At 38.2% G+C, this 22,049-nt stretch overlaps 1 long non-coding RNA gene across 1 annotated transcript; it reads right to left on the minus strand.

Annotated features, from left to right (window-relative positions):
• Positions 1 to 849: 849 nt before the first annotated feature.
• On the minus strand, positions 850 to 21,776 carry LOC147916290 (uncharacterized). Its single transcript, XR_015553107.1, has 3 exons — positions 21,632 to 21,776; positions 1,557 to 1,677; positions 850 to 1,029 (listed from the first exon to the last, which is right to left on the minus strand). It is a non-coding gene; the product is annotated as an uncharacterized LOC147916290 (long non-coding RNA).
• Positions 21,777 to 22,049: the final 273 nt, after the last annotated feature.

The following is a 22,049-nucleotide window of genomic DNA, read 5'->3' on the forward strand; positions in this document are numbered from 1 at the left end:
GTTCTCGGTCTGCCAAAGGAAATGTTCAGGCTTCTGTGCTTCTCTAATGGTGTACCAAGAGAGGAGGGCTGAGAAGCATCTCAACCCCCTGCCCATGAATACCTAAAATGTTTCATTTCATTTGAACTCTCAAATCCAGCTCTGGAGAAAGAAATATAAAATTTTAATGTTAGTACCATTTATTGATCATTCACTGTGTAATGCACTGTGCTGAGCACTCTGCAAACATTGTCTATTTACCCTCATTTCGTCCACATCCCATCCTAGCTGAGGGGACTGAGATTCAGTGAAGATAAATAACTTTGCACAAAATTCTGTAATTAGTTGGGAAACAAGGATTTAAGTCCAGTTCTGTTTGTTGAAAAGCCCATACTCTTTTTATCTGTACTATTCCTAAATATCCGACTTTGGAATCATCTCAATGTACAAGTAACCAACATGAATTTCCCAGGATTCTTTCACCGCTCTGATTTTTGTTACTCAACTATGGCCACCAAATGATGTCCACTGTGCCTATGTCTTCCAAATTCCCTACATATTCCGGGGACTACAGTCTCGTTCTCAACAATTTTATATTTTGATATCTCTCATGGAGGCAAGACTGGCAAGACTGACATTCTGATTAAATGAGTTAAAATCTTTTGTGCGTGCCATGTTCTCTCACTGAAAAAATAAATGCAGATTTTTAGATCTTTGTTTACTCACTTGGGTTTTCACCTCATGTTATTTCAGGGAGATTTTTTTCCTTCCGAGTAATTAGGGTTAAAAAAATTGATATACTAACAATTATCATATGTTGAGTCTAAGAAAACCAGAAAATATGCACAGCGCAAAAAAACAAATGTGACATACTGTCCTTTATTCATAAACCAGATTAAAATATAGTAGAGAAGCACATATCAGACCACAGCTATGAAATCTATACTCTCAGGACTCGAGTGACAATAACCTTGACCACGGTGACTGACGGAAGATAAAGTATTTTCCATACAATTAAAACAACTGTACCCTGTTTTCATATATTCTTTCCTAAAAAAAACAAAGAAATATGTTAGTTTGAAGGTCTCATCCACATACAGGATCAGTTCACTCATTGATACTAATCAAAGAGAGTAGAACAAGGAATAATCCCAAATTCACTTTGGGCTCTGAAATAAGTGTGTTTGGGTATTTCCTTTTGGATACCAGGATGCTGTATGAGACTGTTTTTATTTTTATTTCTCTACTGTTGATGAGCTTAAAAAGGAAAAAAAATTCAGTTTTATTATTTCTCAGATTAATTTCTCAGATTAATTCATTGCATCTCGTGGTTTGTAGACACTAGACACAACGAAATGGACTTAATTCAGAAAACGCATGTAAGCTACTCAGATTTCCCAGTCAGTCCCATTGGTTGCCACCTTCTTGAAATTCTCTCCAAGCTGGTGATAATTAAGTCCCACTCAAGCTGACATTTTGTATGACTCTTCATCTTTCTGTGTATATATCAAAGGCACGATTATCTCTGACAACATTCAAGCTTATAAATATAATATTTTCCATGTCTCTTCTTTTACCTTTGACATAGAGTCCATCATCCATTAATCCTTCCAAATCCATCCATGGTCAGGCTCTATCCTTTAACTATATGATGTAAAACAGCATTTTTCAGATATTTCAGAGCATCTCCATGCCATCCTATAGGCAAAGGAATTTCTTTGTCAAGCATTTTTATCATGTTAGTTCACTTCTCAGCTCTTGGGCCATACATCCTCTGAAATTCGAACTACAATTCCAAAGGAAAGCACTGTTTTTTAAGCAGTATCCTGTAGAAAAGACTTTCTCAGTCTTCTCAATAAAGTTAGCTGCTTCTTGCTCGTTGTCACCACTGTACCTTGTATATATCTCTATTTTATAACACTTTCTACTCTGAAGAGTAGTGATTCATTATTTGATGCCTCATTAAACTGTGAGCTCCTTGAATGCAGGAATCATGGTTTAAATATCTTATAAATCCAGGACCTAGTATTTTGCTTGGCATAAAGTGGCACTCATTAAATATTTTATTGAACAAATGAAGGAAGATTCTATTAACTGCCGTCACTACCATCGCCTTGCTAAACATACACCACTCCTCCTCTGAACTCTATCAATGAGTCCTGTTTAAAAGACCCTCCACAACATTAAATTCAAATTATCTTGCCTCCAAGTTATGGCACAGACATTCCCTCTAAACTTGAATGACCTTTTCCCTTCTCTGTCAAATCTGGCCCTGTCAAGGTGATGATCAATATTAAACTTACCCCTTTAAGAAGGGTTACTATCCCAACTAACTCTACAAGTCACCTTGCAATTTGGTTGAGGATGATGATGATATGATTACCATTAACTAAGAGCTTACTTTAACTTTAGTACCATTAACTAAGAGTCTATATTAATCTCTATGTATCAATTATCTCTTTTCTTTACAACAACTTTGAAATGTCTGGAATGAATGTAACTTTATTCCCATTTTGTAGATGAAATAACTGATGTTGAAAACAGAATAAATAACCTGTTAGCACCAACTTTTTTGTCACTGACTAGGATACAGTCTTGTATTAAAAAATGAGCAAGGGCTTTAGAATCTGGGAGATCTCCTTCCAAATTCTACCTTGACTATTTATGACCTACAGGACTACTCAAGGAGTCTGACATTTAGTTTACTGATTTACGAAAAGAGAATAAGAAGTCCAAGAATTGGATTTCCTTTTCGTTATCCCCAGCCACATTGTATTCCACATATAGCCATCAATAAATGGCATTGGTGACAGTGATGTTTCTAATGGTTGGTGTCTTCTCCTCTCTACATGCACAATACAAAGGAAGAGAGTAGATTTTGTGTTCTTCTTCATCACTCAAAAATACTTAACAAGTTCTCTTACATTTAGCACTGTGCTGGAGAGGAATTGTGCTATTTGATATTTTAAAAAGTTAATAAACCATTGGAATTCCCAGTTAATCATGTAGCAACTATCTATATAACTAGACCTACTACTACTAAAGAAAAATAATAAGCTAAGAAAAATATAACTGTACTATATTGCAAGATGAGAGACTTTTCTGATAGAAAAGTGAGAAAAAAAATAGTTGAGAAATCATAACATTATTTCCATTTCTTTAGGGGAGGCTACACCAGGGTAACAGCATTTAAAATAGTTTTCTAAAGGAACCTTTAGTACATACCTGAATGATCGTTTCTTATCCCTAAAATAACAAGGGGAGATTTGACAACCTCAATTTCTTAATGTAGCTGTTTGAAACACTCCTTGGTGACACTCATATCTGTATGCTTAGTTAAAGCCCTTTGCAGCCTTAAAATGGGAACCAAATGTCTCCTGTCAAGAAAGAGCCCTAGCACATAGTAATATAACCAAATGTTACAATTTATCTTTTGACTGCCCTGGAATTTTCCTGTCAGGGTACTATTTCTAACTGGTCTAGTCACATTCCTTGGTTTTGCTTCTGACACAGTCAGAAGGGGCACCTGGCGATTATTGATCAGCTCTAGTCCTGCAGCGAGCGTCTGAATGCCATTCAATAACGTTGCTTGCCAAGAAAGCACGATATGCTGCAAGGTGTCGTGAAATTCCCACCATGCTAGTTTCCTTTAGGTTCACTGATGCCTCAAAAGGAAGGCTGAAAAGCAGAGAGGCGACTGATGTGGATGGCTAGAGAAGGAAACACAGGTGGGATTTAAGGGTAACATCAAGAAAACATTTGTTCAAAAACATAAAACTCTCTCGGGTGCTTGTAGGCACCCTCTCTAGCACTGTTCTCGCTCTGGCAGTCCTTTATTCTCCGGTCTTCTCAAAGGGCTACTGAGCCGTAAGCAATAACACAACAGGGAGTACTTATGTCAGCCCCCACACACATTTCAGTGAACTGAAATATGAGGTGTGGCTAAGTAGACCTCACTATTGCCAGGGTCTACATATTTTATCCGCTCACTCACTCCCCAGAATTGCTCTCTTATTACTGCCCTCATTGTAGCTAAAAACAATAAATGAAAATATGCTGAAAGATGACAGTCTAAAGTCATAATGGAAACTACAGGCGCATAACGTAGCACTGAGGTGCCTGGATGGCCATTTGACTAGGAGTACAGATGTCCTGTCCAGATGCAGCAGAGCAGCCCACATCTCCCCCTCTCTGTGGCTACAAAATGTACACTCTTAGCTCATTGAAACCTTGAAATCTTGTGAGTTGGTTTTCCTGGTAGCAACTCCATGGCACCTCTTTAACTTGTACACACGAAGTTATTGGGACACTGTCCACCACAAATAGAAGTCACCACAAGCTGAGGGCGCTGCCTAAGCTAGCATGACATAAATACTTAAATATTTCTTCTGGCAAACCTATAGCATCAAATCACACTGGTGGCACTGAGAATGTCAAATTCTCTCCTGTCTCTGAATAGGTCGTAGGTCAGCTATTTCTGAGCACGTTCATGAACACTCAGTGAAAGAATCACGGTAATATTCTTTAAAAGAATAACTCTGTTCTGACATGTAAGGATTGATATTCTGTGAAGAAAATGATTCCCTGGTCATTACATTTGGGAAGTTCTTTACCATATCCTGGAGATGTCCAGTAATAATGTCTTAGGATACCTTTGTCATGGAGTGCCATTCCATTTACTATGCCATGAAACATAGTTGGAAATCATTGTTTTATTCATCTGAGACAGTAGAAATTCTTGTGCCCCTCTTTTTTAAATTTGACTTTTCCTTACTTCGTTTTCATTATCTAACAGAAGTGCTAAGTCCAATCAAACTCAGGAGTGCCAGGTAACACTGAGAAGCATTATGTTCAAGGATGGCATTAGAGTTTCTATGGAATGCTGCCTTCGGGGTTCATGATCCAGACACCAAATAAGTTCAAGATCCCTTAAACCTTGAAAAACTAAATCTTTTTGCTGGAGAACAAGACAAATCTACCTCATACTGGATGTTACTTTTATTATGAGACTTATATACCCTTTGGATGGTGAAAAACAATTTTTTTATTTTACCTCCATCAAAAAAGGAAACGTAGTTAACACTATTGCTGTGTAAGCTACTGTGCAAATTTACACCCCCAAATTCTGTCCAACTTTCACCAGCAATGGTCCCTCTGCTTTGGTATAGGAGGTTAGTTCCATCTTACCCACTAATTCATCAAATCTATTTCTTTACGGTGACTTTTCAGTGCCTTGCTTTCTAGCTACCTGGATTCAAAACTATCTTAGTACCTTTTAACATCGATTGGTGAATTTAAAATGCCTTGAGGTTTTAATTTCTATCCCGAAACTAAACAAGAAATTCTTCGCTCTTTCCCTCTCTTGCTGCACTTTCTTCTTTTCTGCCTTCCTTTTGTCCTCTAGCTCTGACTTATCCCTTTCACCTTCTCTCCACTTGCCTCACTCTCTTGATCCATCAGACACAGCCTAGCCATCTGATAGCTGTACCTTAAAGTAATTTTGGACAGAAGCAAAAGGCCCTGGAATCCTTAGTAATCCACTTCAGATCCAGCTACTGAGCGCTGGTTAGCCTCCCGAGCAGCCAACAGTCTTTTCAGGCAACTACCTTGGAAATTGAAAACCTGTTAGAGCATCCGTGGGATAACATGAGCCCTGAAACAAAATCATACAGATAGAGAAGAAAATGTCCTTTCGGTGTAAAGTCACTGCTGGAACGATTGGAAGGAAGACAGGCTGTAGGTGATCTCTATTGATGGGCCTCAGAGTAGCCGGTGCTTAGAAGCAGAATGGTTATTTTGTGTGTATTTCAGGTGTCATCAGGCCTCTGCCCTGAAGCCTGGGCAGCTTACTCTACGCACAAAGCTTCCTGTCTGAGAAGGAATAGCAAATGTGAGGTAATGCATATTTGAGAGGTACTCATGGCCTACGCAATCCACGCACAGAGCGTTCCAGCCCAGCAATGCCTGCTACGTTGTTCAAGGAAAGGTAGCTGTGTAAACGTAACTGCTGCTGCTGCTTCCGTTTTTACTTTCTGTCCCCAGCCTCTGCAAATGCCTCCCCACTCCTCCTTGGGGAAAGACCACCATGCTCTCACCCCTGCCTCTCCATCAACTCACTGTCCCCTGAATTACCTTCCTCCCCACTCCCTCCACCCCTGTCGTCTCTTCCCCTCTTCCCGACTAAATTGCATTAAGCCAAAATGTTTGACAAGGATCTACAGATATGCAAAATAAATATTTCTGCTGAGCCAAATTTAGAAGAACTTCTCTCTCTTTGTTGAGATCATCTCTGAAATTATTCCTATGGTTCAACATTTTCATTTCTGCCTAATGCAAGGGGTATATTTAAGCAGGTGATTTTATTTTTGTGTGCCAGATTGCCACTATTAAGAGCTTCTAATGTGCTGAACATAATGCATTTCCAAGAAATTCAAGTCACATCACTCATTGCCTCCTCTTAATATCTTCCTCTCTTTCGCGTCTCATCCTCTCTCCCTGTCTTATTTCACACCCTCCCATGACGCCCTGCACTGCCCTTTATTTTCTAAGCCCCCTCCTCTGCTGTTTTCTTCTAGTCTTCTCCAACTAACATGGATTCTTCATCTGGTCATTTCTGGTCACCCTGCTACCATCCTAACATTGCATGCCATCTTTCCTTTCCCATTTCCGCTCCATTCTTCACCCCGGCTCATCCCCTGGTCCCAGGACAACCAAGCTCTGTGAGACTGGGACGAGGATCAAGAGCAGGAAACTTAACAATGGCAGAGCTGTGACAAGTTAATTCAACTCCTGCTGTTAAATTAACCAGCGTTCCAGCCGAGTTAACGCGTCACCCAGTTTCAAAAGGTTAAGCTCCCAGCTTAATCTTATTCATCATTATGAACTCTTCAAATTGGCTGAAATATTTAAAATTCAGTGAAATGAAAGGACCGCAGGAAACACTTAAGAGCCAACTGCCCGGTCTTCAAAAAATGGAGAAATAATCTACAAAGATTAGGAAAAGAAGGCTTCAGAATGGGTGAATGGAGACACTCGAGAACCAGGTTAGAGTGAATAATAAAAGGACGGGGAGGACAAGGGCATCTTATCTTCCCGCTATCATAAAGAGATTCAGGCGTTAGGAAGAAATTTAGTGGAGCACCCTGAAAACGCTTGTCCTATCTCATCATAAGCAACAGACCAAAACTGAATGCTAATGAAAAGGGCATGTACAATAATACCTCCTGAGCTCTCTGCTCCTATTTGGACTTTGGACACAGATGGGAGGTGGGTCACAGTGTGCCCCCCACTTATCACTGACTGGGAGGGAGATCACAGCCTCCTGAGTGCTCTCTACTCTGGCTTCTGTGACAGCAGAGAGCCCAAGTGAACTTTGAGAGAAGGAACTGTACAGCAGAAAGTAACATAGAGGTGCTGAGCCTGGCATTTCTTACTTAGCAAAACGTTTAGTACACAGTAGGGTTTAATAAAGGTTAACTTTACCATTATTATTATTACTTTTATCATACGCTTTCAATTACAAACCTCTGTAGACTTTTGAACAGTGCAACAACTGAGATGGAGGAAACCGATATTCCACATGTATCTCTTTCCCCTCCTTGGTCTCTCGCCCCAAGCTGACCCGTATGGACTTGTTGAAAACGTTCTTTCACATGTGCGTGAGCTCCTGCTACTAACCCTGCAACTCAGGCCTCTTCACACATTTGCCCAAGCTGGTCCTCCAGCCTCAGTTTCCTCCCTGCTCCTGTTTACCAACTCGTATATGCTCTCACAAACTCCTTCATGCTCCACCTCTTCTCAGAAACCTTTTATGGGCCGGCTCCATGGCGTAGCGGTTAAGTGCGCGCGCTCCGCTGCTGGCAGCCCTGGTCCGGATCCCGGGCCGTGCACCCACGCACCGCTTGTCCGGCCATGCTGAGGCCGCGTCCCACATACAGCAACTAGAAGGATGTGCAGGTATGACATACAACTATCTACTGGGGCTTTGAGGGAAAATTAAATAAATAAATAAAATTATATAAAAAAAAGAAAGAAACCTTTTATATGAGGGTCATCCAGCCTTAATTTGCCAACATAATCATGCTTCAACTTCTTGCAAGAGGTAGTTTTAGAGTTTATAATGATATTGTTTTGTTGATTGTATATTTGATCTGTTTGTATATTTTATCGGATCATAGGTATCTACAGGGCAAAGACCAAGCCTGTCTTTTTTAATTCACACTCTGTATGCCAAGTACAATGTTTTATATCTCTTGAGTTCCTAATAAATAAGAATAGGCCTATAGACATCTGTATACCTTCCACTTTAATTTTGCCTTATTTGCTTTAACTCTCTCCTTCCCTTTCTCTCCACTTTCACACAGACACACACAGACACACACACACACACACACACAAGATAGTCCTTTGCAATTCACATGCTGCCTTTAATTGTTTGCTCTGTTCTAATTACACTGGTAAAAATCCCCAATACATTGTTACATTTACAGCTAATCCAAGCCCACTTTCAAATACCACTAGACCACTTTGTAGGTAATAATAAATAATCCTTATTCCTCCTTTCCATCCCTTGTATCATTGCTGTCATTCATTTCACTTACATTATATAAGCATACATAAGTATATATCAAGAATAAGAAAAATAAAAGCTTCATTTTACCTTCCCTTATTGCTTCTTTATGCTCTTCCTTACTTTATGTAGATCCAAGCTTCTGATATATTATTTTCCTTCTTTCTAAGGAACTTCTAACATTTCTTGCAAGGCCAGTCTACTGGCAACAAATTCCCTCAATTTTGTTTGTTTCTGAAAGTCTTTATTTCATCTTTACTTTTGAAGGATAATATCGAAGGTGCAGAATTCTAAGTTCGTGGGAGGTTTTTCTCTCAACACTTTAAATATTTCACTCCACTCTCTTCTCGCTTGCATGGTTTCTGAGGAGAAGTCAGATGTAATTCTTATCTTTGTTCCTCTACAGGAAAAGTGTTTTTTCCCTCTTAAGTTTGTCTTTATCTTTGATTTCCTGTAGTTACAAATGATATGCCTAGGTGTAGTTTTGTTTGTTTGGCTTTGGTTTTAGATTTATACTGCTTGGAGCTCTCTGGGCTTCCTAGATCTGTGGTTGGTGTTCAACATTAATTGGGGGAAATTCTCAGTCACTGTTGTTGCAAATACTTCTTCTGTTCCTTTCCTCTTTCTTCTCCTTCTGATATTCCCATTACATGTATGTTACATGAATGTTACATCTTTTGCCGTTGTCCCACAGACCTTGGATACTGTGTTCTGTTTTTTCAGTCTTGGCTCTCTTTGCTTTTTGGTTTTTGAGGATCTTGTTGATATGTCCTCTAGGCTCAGAGACTCTTACCTCAGCCGTGTCCAGTCTACTAAGAAGCCCATCAAGGGCATCCTTCATTTCTGTTACAGTGCTTTTTATCTCTAGCATTTCTTTTTAGTTCTTGCCTTATCCATTATAGCTCTTAGCTTATTAACCATAGCTGTTTTAAATTCCCAGTCTCATAATTCCAACATCCCTGCCAGGTCTGGTTCTCATGCTTGCTCTGTCTCTTTAAATTGTGCTTTTTGCCTTTTGGTATGCTTTGCAATTCTTTTCCTTAATGATGACATTATGTACTGGGTAAAAGGAACTGCTACAAATCGACCTTTAGTAATGTGGTGGTAAGGTGTAGGGGGAGGGGAAGCTTTCTATATTCCTCTGATTAGGTCTCAGTCTTTAGTAAGCCTGTGCCTCTGGGCTGAGAACTTCACAAGTGTTTCTCAGTTCCTCCCCGCTGGCCCCCTGTGCCTCACCTATAGATGGTACAGGATGGGTAGGGTGGGTTGGAGTTGGGTATTTCCCTTCTCCAGGTCAGTTAGGCTCTGATAATACCCCAGAAGGTTAGGCTCTAGTTAACTAGTTTCTTCTGAGGGCAGGCGTTGCTAAGAACAGACTGCTCTGTTGTATTTCAAAATGATTTCTTCCCCGCCCCAACGCTGGAAGCATGAGGAGATTTTTCTCTGATATTTACTGTGGAAACTTAATCCAGCTCCTGAAGGTAAATCTCACAATAATGTGCCCCCCACCCCATGACTGGGTCCTCCTGGAGTCTTTTAAGTCTCAGAGTTCTCCACGCTGAGCCTCCAGCAATTCAAGTTACAGTTCAGATTTTCCTATCCCAGCCCTGGTTTCTACAGTTTTCCACGCATGAGTCTCTGCTCCCGTATGCTGTGACTTCCTGTATTTCTCTGTCTCTCCAATCTTGGAGGCAGTGGTTTTTCCCTCTGTCCTCCTCTCTCTTACAGATCCAAGAAGAGATGTCAATTTTTCAATCTGTCCAGCTTTTTACTTGTTATGAGGACGGAGAGGCGACTGTCAAACTCCTTGTATGCAAACAGGAAACCAGAAGTTCTTTAGTCTTATTTTTATTGATGTAATTACTTAATTCCTTTGATTATTTCTTTTAATGGTATCCCAGAGAATCTGTTATGTAGTGTTTCCATTATCATTATTTTTGAATGTTTGTGTTTCCCCTTTGACCTAAGAATTGTTTAATAAGAAGTTTTATAGATTTCTAGGTAAGAAGGTCCTTTTAAAAATTTTGTCATTAAATGCCTATTTTTACTGCATTGGACCACAGAATGTTGTTCACATGATTTCTCTTTTGTGGAATTTTTTTTAATGATTGGCATATAGTCAGACTTGGTATATAGTCAAGAGTCTTGTGTACTTGAAAAGATGGTGTTTTCTCAATTTTCAGGTTCCCAACTTCAACATATATTAATAAAATTAACTAGATTAATTTTGTACCTTAAGTCTTCTGTAAGCTTATATATATTTTTATACTTAAATGGACAATGATTGGCACATATAAAGACTGATATTGTTAAAGTGTCCCTCTTTGCATGTTCTGTAGTAGCTGTGTCATTTTGCACATGTATATCCATAATGGTTGTATATGTATTGTGAATTGTAGCTTCTAGTTTTATAAAAGTCCTTTCATGCCTTATTTAATACTTTTATTCTTGAGCTCAAGCTTGTCAGATACTAAGAATGTAATCCCTGTTTTGTTTTGTTTTTGTTTGAATTGGACTGGTGGCTCAGATCAAAACCATAGCCTGAAGCAGACACTCTTAAAGAGCTGAAGCAAGGGATGGGGAGGGTGAAATAAGGAAGGAGGTAAAGCCAATACAATCAAATTATATTGGCTTATCAAATTGACTACAGTTACAGATACCTAGTTCTCAACCCTGAAGGACTATCTGAAGAGCCTTATGAAATGCATCTCATAACCGTTCACCCAGTGGATGAAAGGGAGAAGTGTTTATCCATAGGTACCCACTCTCCTTTATTCAAGAGTCGCTCCACAGGTGTTAATTCTCCTACACTTCTGGGTTGTTCATGATTGCTGAGCAGGTTGTCTTAAGTAGTCATTGCCATGGCACCACAGAATCCCTTCTGCTGGAAGTAAGTGGCGTAGGTTCCAAGTGAGGCACTGTCAAGTTCACACTGGTGCAAAGCCTACTTGGAACCAATAGCCGTAGCAATGTCTAGAGTTAGCAGAGGACCTAAAAGGATTAGGAATGTGCACAAAAGTGTCCAATACACATCGTATAGCTTGACCAATATTATTTATTTTTAGTCTTTCTGAGTCACTTTGTTTCATAGAAGTAACCTGCACATAGCAGAGTTAGGTTTTGCTTTGTAAGCCAATAAAAAAAGCCTTCTTTTTCACTAAGTGATTAATCCCATTTAGATATATTAATATGACTGATATATTTGGTCTCAGCTGTGTCAGATAGACAGATAGACCTATATATGTACAATTACCTGTATTATAATATATTTATCGTGTTTTTCACTATTTTTTCTGTTTTTCTTGTTTTTTTTGTTTTGTTTTGATAGGAAGATTTGTATTTTTTTCTAGTAATAACTGTTATACTAATACTTTTGGATATTCTCCTTAGTCCTCCTTTTCCTTACTTAAGTTTCTTCTATTTGGTTTCTCAACTTGAAATAATTTTTTAGTCCAAAATGCTAATTACATGACATTTCATGGGCTTTTCCTATTTGACACTTTCTCCCTTCTCCTCTCATTTTCTTCTTAGTTGTGTTATCTCTACTTTGTCAAACACATATAAAAATTACATACTCTTCTTCCATACTTACACCCATCTAAATGTTTTCAATTCTCATTATCAGTCTATTTGCCAGAAATTCTCCTAAGCATTTAGAGGTTGGATAAAATTTGCTCCATAGTAGATTCCTCAAGAAGAGTATGAGAATATAATATTCTTTGAGTTCTTACCATGTTAAACTGCTCTGCTTTAGCCCAATCCTTAGAAGACAGCTTGAATGAATATAAAATCCTCGTCATTCTATCCTCCAGTTTCTTGAAAACATTGCTTGACTGTTGTCTTGATTTGTATGTTGCCATCAAGAATTCTGATGACAAGTTAGTTTTCTTTCCTTTTTAAGTGGCTTGACTTTTTTTTTTTAGTACGAAAGCCTGAAGGAATTTGTGTGTGTGTGTGTGTGTGAGGAAGATCAGCCCTGAGCTAACATCTGCCAATCCTCCTCTTTTTGCTGAGGAAGACCGGCCCTGGGCTAACATCCATGCCCATCTTCCTCCACTTTATATGGGACACCGTCACAGCATGGCCTGACAAACTGTGCGTCAGTGCACGCCTGGGATCCAAACCTGCGATCCCTGGGCCGCCGCAGCGGAGCACGTGCACCCAACCGCTTGCGCCACCCGGCCGGCCCCAGGAATTTTTTTTTATCTTTAAAGTCCAGCATTTTTACTGGACTATATTTCAAAGTAAATTTTGCCAGCACGTGGAAGACGTTTTCAACACATGTAACCAAGCCTTCTTTTATTTCAGGAAAGTTTTCTTAGATTGTCATTTTAAATATTAATTCTCTTCCATTGGGTTTTTTTTCTTCTTGGACTCCAATCATATCAATCTTTTTCTTTCTAATCTTTTCCCATCTTTATTATTTTTTATTCTTTTGGTTTTTTTTATTCTTATTTTCTGTATCTTTTACTATTATCAAACATGTCTATTTTCCCTTGGGCATATTGTAATCAATCCTTATTACCACTATGACTTTGTCTTTTTCTTCAATTATTTCCTTGGTTCAGTCAGCTCACACATTACATCATTCTGATAAGTGTCTATTTTGAATTTTATGGTTTTCTTTTATATTTGCAATTAGTCTAATTCATATTGGAGCATTTCCTTGTTTCATTAGCTCCTTATCTTCAGATGCTTTTTCTTCTTTCATAACCAAGCCTCTAATTGATACCTCCTACTTCTAACTGCTGCCCTCACTCTTAGATGTACTTTCCCACCATTGCCACCTCCTCTGGTCTCATAGACTTTCCAAGCCCCTTCCTTTAACTTAACCCACCAGTTACCAGACTTCCTAACAATATTTTCCCATTGGGAGTAGGACTGTCTTCTACCATGGTTAAACCCTCCCCCAGTACCCAATAACTGAAGGAAGCAGTGTAAAGGTTGAAAAGGTTGATCCCAATTTAAGGTAATTCTTTTTCTGAGAGTGTCATAGAGCTAACATGCTTTCAGACCTCCTCGTTCAATATGTGTCTTGTAGGCTCTTCTCTTTGTGTTGCCTTGACCATCCGCTCACACTTGGTTCCTTTATTGGAATGGTTTCTGACCACATCCCAACAATTTTATATTAGATGTTACGTAAACTTATAATAAACATAAAGTATGATAGGAATCAACAGATGCCAATGACCAATCTTTTCTAAATAGAGGTTAGCTACCAAGAGACTTATGGGCATAATCCTAACTCTATCAATAAACATTTAAAATCCAAATGCTCCAAACCAAGAAGGAAATCAATGATCAGGGAATCTGAGATCTTAGAACAGAATGTAGCTCATGGGAGTTTCCTCCTTTCAAACAGATAAGTATTAGTTTCCCCATTTTACAGCTATGTCCACTGAACCTCAGACATAGCAAATAAAGCAGGTGATATCAGTAGCAGAGAAGGAAAATAGTCCTTTGTGTCCTGTGTCCTTTTACAATACTCTGACTACTCTATTGCAATGGCTGTCTTAGTTTAGGAATGAGTTTTACACAAATAATCTTTCAATAAATTATAAAATAGTAGCATTAACTCTGCATTGTGAGTGATATGATGGGCAAAATTAAAATTAAGCAAATAAAAGCCATTTTATCAAAAACATACTAAAGATATATAGATCATAATAATGGAAAAAAATTTAAATAAAAACTGCAAATATTGTGTAATAATATGGACTATGAAGTTCATTAAGGGAAAAGTAGACAAAATTCCACAGTATGGTCAAAAAGCAAATATTTGATCTAAAATGTTATTAAGGTATATGATAACTAATAACTTTAGTTAAAATTAATGTAATTGATAACTCAGTATGCTTGAAATGTAAAGCATTTTAACCCATGATGTAAATACCTAAAAAACTAAAAAGTTAGGATTTTCTTATTTTGAGACATTTTAAGAAAGTCTTCAAGGAAAAATAACTAAGCTAAAAGGTGGGTAGAGACTAGTTAGTCAAGTTAAGGCATGATGAGTCCAAATATAGTTAGAAAATAATATTTTACTTGTAATAATTTAAAATTTGCAATGAGCATAAATTCTTCTATAATTGGCAATAATTCCACAAAATTATATGTTCAGTGAGGGAAGTATTATTGCAATAACATTTGCTTTATTGTCTCAGAACTAAATGTTAAATGGCATTATATTTAAAGAATAAAATATATTTAATTAACAGTTAAATTATATCAACTTAACAAATATTGTTTTGGATTGTGTTCTTAATATCAAAGATTATCAGCTAGAATTTTTTAAGTATTATTTTTAAAACTTTTGAAGACTTTGAATTTTCATTTTATCATCTTTGAATAGATTATATAGTAAAAAAATGTAGTTATATACAAATTTATTGCAGACATAAAATAATCTGAAGACAAGGAAATGCAGAAAGAGAAAAGTCTATTTCATTCCCTATAATGCATCCTCTACAAAATGAAAACAATGAACTTTGTCTTGTGACTATTACAATCACTTTTAAATAAGTGATTCTTGTAACAGGAATTATTGGTAAAGAATTTATCAAAACAAATGACTCTCTACTGAATATAGCATGAAACCATGCACTGTAAAGTGTTTCTTTAATTATTGTTTCTTTTGGGGAAAAAATGCAACGCCATACTTAAAAAAAGAGGAAAAGAGAGTGCTTGTAATTCTCATTCTTAATACAATAGTGGAAACTCACAATTCACAGCATAATTAACTGTTGACACTATGTGCAAGGCTGGCGCTTCTTCAATTCAGATTGATGTCACTTAATCAAGCACCACTGATAGTTTGTAGTGATCTCCAAGAAAATATTCGAGATCAACAGCAAGATAAAAGCCCACTATACAAGTAGGGGAAATATGCACTAAATTAAATAGCATTTCTAAGCAAAATCCAAAGGATGTTCAACTAATACAGCATTAAATTAAAAATGACATGGGTGCGTCAAACCCTGAAAGGATACGGTTTATGTTACAATTTTAAAACATCATCTTGAAGCAGTTTTCTAGTATCACTTATGTATTTATTTTGGACTTGAAAATGATAGCCTCCTTTAATAATACCTCAATGAGATTCCTCCATCCACGTACAAACATTAACTAAGCACTCTGCTAAACATATTCCCTGCTCTAGACTTGAACCTAAATCTTTCTGACCTACTAACTCATCCTTTCTCCTCAATGTTCTTATTTAATTTTATAAGTACTAATTTCTCTTTATTGCACATTTGGCAAATTAGACCATGCTTCCTATTATATTGCATAGTTTTTTAACACAGAGATTGCAACTCCTTTTTGCGTGTGATAAAGCTCTCTACAAATCCAAACCAAGGTCTGATCCTAGACCTATGGTGTGAGTACATAAAGAGTTATGAATTAGTCATTACTCCCTGAGTGCTTGTTTGAGTCCAAAGTGTTGCTAGGAATGATCTGACCTTGTTCCTTAGTTCTCCCATAACTGAGTTCTAGCCAATGATTGAGATTCTCTCTGGTACTTCCAGTTCCCACAAGGAAGAAATTTCCTGTCTTTGAAAACCAGTTTTATTTGGGAGAAAATTTGATTTCAGACTTTGCTCAGAGTTGTTCTTCTAGGTTTCCACTACCCTAAGATTAGAAAGGATAGTGCTGCTCGAATGCTTTTTCTTTTGTATCAGAATCCAAAAGCAAGACCAGCAACCTGTAACTGCAGTTAGAGTTAGACGAGAATTCGTGAGATATACAGCCAGAGAATTGGACATAATATTCTGAGCCTGAAAAATCAGGATAAGTATTGAAATTGTCTAGGACAAGCCACTCTGAATTAGTATGTTTTAGAATGGTTTCAATTTGTATGTGCTAAGCTAAAGATTTTCATTATATTCGAGTAAAAAGATAGCTTTATTTAATGGGTGATCAGTTTGAAAACTGTCCTGAGATTTATAATTTAAAGCCATTGAGGAGGTACTATAATGAATATCAAACTGTATTAACAAGATGAAACATGGGACACAAAGGACCTGATGTTACTTAGTCTGGAAAAGGTCCAACTAAAAAGACACAAGAGTAGCTGTAATAGGTGGGGAAGGTTACCGCACAAAGGTGGGTAGTGATCAGCTCTCTTCAGGATTTCCTAGGAATAGAATAAAAATAAATTATCTTAAAATATATCATGCCAGTTCTACAGTTAAGGAAAAGCAGTATACATTTAGCAGTGTTAAATACTGAAGGTGATTCAGATTTAAACAGATTTGGAAACTGTTTTAGAAGTGTTTAAATTGAGGATATAAATAATATCCCCAAAAGTATTTAAGTCATATCACTACCTTGCCTCTATTACACATTTTATAATTTTGAATGTTCATTGATATACATATCCTTGTTTGATCACCAAAAGACTTTGAGAGGTAGAAAGGCAAATGGGTCCTCATTTACCCAAGATAACCTCAGTTTTAGCTTTTTACCAAGAAGATATGGCCACTTCATTTTTAGCATTTCCCAAAGTGCCTCACTTAGGCCAAATTATATGGATACCGTAGGTATAACACACACACACATTTTACCATTGACAAAATCGAGATGCTCAGCTGGGATTATAATACTAACAAGTGATAGAACTGATATTTAATGGGAAACCTCTGATCTTCAATGTTAAAGGCATGTTCTTCCAAGGAAAAGGACTAGATCATTTTTAGAGTGTATCTTAATTCTTAAAAAGAAAGGTTTTCTCTAATAAAATAACTACTAATTGATAACCGAGTTTCATAACTTTTCAATTTTTCCAAACATTTGCTACAAGAAAAATTTGCCCGTACCTCAAGAGTCTCAGTTAGTTATAGTTCACTGAAAATAGAAATTGGAGGTGTGGCAGATTAGAGATGACCAAATATTCTTTGAGACTATTCCCACGGAGAAGTGACTCTATGATCACTGACCTAGAATCTGAGTGAGATCTGTGACTGCTTTGACTAACCGAATATAGTGGAAAGACACCCAAGTCATTTCTAGTCTGGACCTTAAAAGACTCCATCTTGAACTTCTCATCTCTTGGACCACTTTCTCTCTCTATGAGCCTTGAGCTGCTGCTATGTAAACAGTCCATCTACCCTAAGACCTCTGTGCCAAAGAGGCCAGATATAGGTACTGTTTTCAAAAGTCCCAGATGAGTTGAGCCATTCAGCCACCCCCTGGTTAGGCACCAGAAATGTGTGTGAAGCCATCCTGACCCTCCAGACCATCACATCCACTGGCTGAATACTACCAAGTGGCATCATTGAACATTATATAGAGGAGAAGTATGAGCCAGCTGAGCCCTGCCCAAATTACTTACTCACAAAATCTTGAGATATAATAAATCATTGCTTGCTTAAGGTTCCAAGTTTTGGGGTAATTTTTTATGTAGCAATTGATAGCTAGAACAGAATTTGGTACCTGGAAGTGAGATGTTGTGATAACAAAAAAACATGAAACATGTAGCATTGGCTTGGACTGGGTAATGGGCGGGAGCTGGAAGGAACTATTGGTGAAACTTTGAATGGCCTTAGGGAGACTCTTAGGGCTTCAAGGACAATGAAGAAAGTGTTATTGGAAGCCGGTGAAAAGAGTAGCTGAGTTCTATACAGACAGAACAGTTAGCAAAACTGTTGCCGGCAGCAATATGGAAAATAGAAAAATAACTTAATGATCTCAGAAATCTTGCTAACGAAATTTGCAGGCACAAATTCTTCTAGCCACCCAAGACAAAATGAAAGATAAGAGAGACAAACTAAGGAACAAATCTTTAAGTTTTCTAGCATAATTGGAAGAAATACTAAGAGCTCAGGACAGTCTTTCCAAGCCAAAAAAAAAAAAAAAAAAACTGCTAAAAAAAAGAAATAGCCTCAGAGAAAAGATCAAATTCAGGTCCCTGTTTAGTAAAGCATGGTCTGAGAGTAAAGAAGAAGTCAAGGGTGAAAGTATAAAACCTTTTCTAAGACCTCAGAGAGACTTAAGATGGTGTTTCATAGAGCCTTTCAGCTACACAAAACGACTTCTAAGGACAAAAAGCCTTCTTATGAAAGCTCTATAGACCCTCTCTTTTTAAATATTGGGCTTCTAAGACTCTTGAGGGTATTGTCTCGCCTCACAGAGTGCCCAAGGTATAGAAGAGCCTATTTTGAAGATATTTGTGGGTGTGGTGTTGTCTGTTGAAATGGACTGTAAATTGATACACACGAAGTCTACAAAGCTTTTAAAAGATTTATACCACTTGAACTGAAAAAGACAGTGATATTACAGAATGAAAAAGGCATTTGGATCCTAATTTCCTGCAGGCAAAAAGATGGCTGAGAAAATTACTCAGCTATAAACATAGGCTATTTCTTATAGAAAGGAAGGGTGAATCCAATATCAGAACCAAGAGCTCAGAGGGAGAAGCCAAAGGCACAGACAATCATTTCTATGGAGCGGTATTGGGTTCCATTTTTTTTTTAACGGCAACACATGCCTGACTGGATTTCAGAATTGCTATGGACCAGAGATTGCTATACGCCTTCTGTTTTTGCCCTTTTTGAAAGGAGTGTCCATTGCTATTATCCTATGCCTACCTGACCATTGTATGTTGGGTGTGGGGAACACATAACTTCTATCTTGTCCACAGGATATGTTGAAGAGAAACCATAAATGAAGAACTGCACAAAATATACACCTGGACTTGATTTAGAGAAATGAGATCTTAGACTTTGAAATAATGCTGCAATAGGATAAGAATTTGTCGGATTTAGAGGAAGTGAGTTTATTTTCCACATAGAAGAAATATAAACAATTTATGGTTCAGGGGAGACTATGGTGAATTAAAGATGGCTGCATATTCTTTGAAATTCTTCTCATTAAGAGTTGGCCTATCATTCTTCCTTTTGAATTAAGTGAGATCTATTATTGCTTTGACTGATATAATTCAGCAGAAGTAACATTATGCCTGTTTCAACTAAGTAAGCTTCTTCAACTCAATAAAGAACATTTACAAAAAGCCTACAGCTAGCATCATACTTAATAGTGAAAGACTAGACACTTTCTCTCTAAGATTGGGAATGAAGCAACAATATCCTCTCTTACCACTCCTGTTCAATGTTATACTGAAAATTCCAACTAGCTCAAAAAGACAAGAAAAAGAAATAAAAGGTATATAGGTTGGAAACGAAGAAATAAATGGATGACATGATTCATGTAGAAAACCCCAAAGCACCTGCAAAAAAACCCCATGGAACTAACAAGCAAGTATAGCAAGTTCATAGGCTACAAGTTCAATATATAGGGCAATTACATTCTTATATACCAACAATGAACAATAGGAATTAGAAGTTATAAAACAATACCATTTATAGTAGCATCAAAAAATGTAACACTTTGGGCCGACCCCGTGGCTTAGCGGTTAAGTGCGCGTGCTCTGCTACTGGCAGCCCAGGTTCAGATCCTGGGCACGCACCGATGCACCGCTTCTCCGGCGATGCTGAGGCAGCATCCCACATACAGCAACTAGAAGGATGTGCAGCTATGACACACAACTATCTACTGGGGCTTTGGGGAAAAAAAGGAGGAGGATTGGCAATAAATGTTAGCTCAAAGCCGGTCTTCCTTAGCAAAAAGAGGAGGATTGGCATGGATGTTAGCTCAGGCATGATCTTCCTCACACACACACACACAAAATGTAATACTCAGGTACAAATCAAAAAACTATGTATAGGCTTTGCACGTAGAAAACTACAAAACACTGATGAAAGAAATCAAAGATCTAAAAAAAATGAAGTGATATTCCATGTTCATGGATTAGAAGACTCAATATAGATAAAATGTCAATTCTTCCTAACTTGATCTACAGATTCAACGAAATCCCCACCAAAATCCCAGAAGCTATATTGTCCATATGAATGAACTGATTCTAAATTTGATATGGGAAGACAAAAGACCTAGAATAGTCAATAAAATGCTAAAGAAAAACGATAACAGAAACCTGTTTAAAGATTTACTATGAAGATAAAGTAATTAACATAGCACAGTATTGACAAAAGAATAAATATATAGAGTAAATATCAGAACATAAGACCTAGAAATAGACACTCACAAATAAAGTAAATTCATTTTTTACAAAGGCTCAAAGGCAACTCAATGAAGAAATGGTAGACTTTTTAACAAATGGTGATGAAAGAATAGACATCCATATGCAAATAAAATAAATTTAGACACAGACCTTACACCTTACACTAAAATTAACTCAAAATAGATTATAGACTGAAATGTAAAATGAAAAATTAAAAAGAACAACAACAAAACTACTAGAAAAAAACAGGAGAAAATCTATGTGACCTGGGGTTTGGTGATGAGTTCATGGATACAACACCAAAATTATGATCCATAAAAGAAAAAATGATAAATTAGATTTTATTAAAATTAAAATTTCTGCTCTGAGAAAGAGACTGTTATAAAAAAAAGACAAGCTGCAGAGTGGGAGAAAATATTTGCAAAACACATATCTGATAAAGGAATTGCATCAAAAATATTTTAAAAACTCAAAATTTAACAATAAGAAAACCAGCAACCCAGAGCGGAGTCAAGATGGCGGCGTAGGCAGACTCTGAACTCACCTCCTCCCGTGGACACAGCCAATTTACAACTACTCGTGGAAAAATTACCCCTGAGACAGAACTGAAAACTGGATGAGAGGAACTCCTGCAACAACGGACAATCCTAACTGGGGTGGAAGAGGCAGAGACTCCCTTCCGGAGAGGAAAACGCCGCCTTCACAAGCCGCCAGCGTCACGGCCGCCGGGAGCAGCTCACAGGTACGCAGCCTCCCTGGAGGCGCGGGGCCCTGAGCCGGGGAGCGCCCCCGCTGTGGGCATTTTGTGGACCCAGCACAATCGACACCAGTGGCATAATATCTGACTTTGCCTGCTACTAAAGCATTGGGGAGCACCCCCAGAAAACCCGGTTCACAAAGAAACTAAAACTGGCTCTTAAAGGGCCCGCGCACAAACTCACCCGTTCCAGAAAGCATCCTAAAATCACCAGAAAGAAAGGTGCACACTGCTTTGGTGACAAGAGACTCACCTAATAGGCCCTGAGTGCATCTCGGTGAGGGGTGAGACCTCTCCAGGGACTGGGACATTGGCGGCGGGCATTGTTGTGGCCTGGTGTGAGCGTGCTGACACAGACGCCATTGGAGTTTTCCCTGAGACCTGCTAGCCCAGGGTCTGCTCCACCCGCTAGAGCACCGATTTAATCCAGCTCAGCCAAGGCAGGCAGCCCACCCTAGAGACTGGCCGCACCTAACAACAAGCCCTCAGGCAACGTGTGGGCCTGCATAGATTGGTGACTGGATTTTCTGCAGCCTGGCAACTGAGCTGACTTGAGCGGGGCAGGGTGTGCACAAGGAGCGGGTGGAGAGTGTGGGGTGGTGGCGGAGTGTGTGGGGCTCCCGCCGTGGAGAGACTGGGTCCGCTTGGGGAGGTCGGGGCACTCACACGGG

This window comes from Ceratotherium simum, chromosome 9 (assembly GCF_057802395.1).
Source record: "Ceratotherium simum simum isolate JZ-2026a chromosome 9, ASM5780239v1, whole genome shotgun sequence".
NCBI lineage: Eukaryota > Metazoa > Chordata > Mammalia > Perissodactyla > Rhinocerotidae > Ceratotherium > Ceratotherium simum.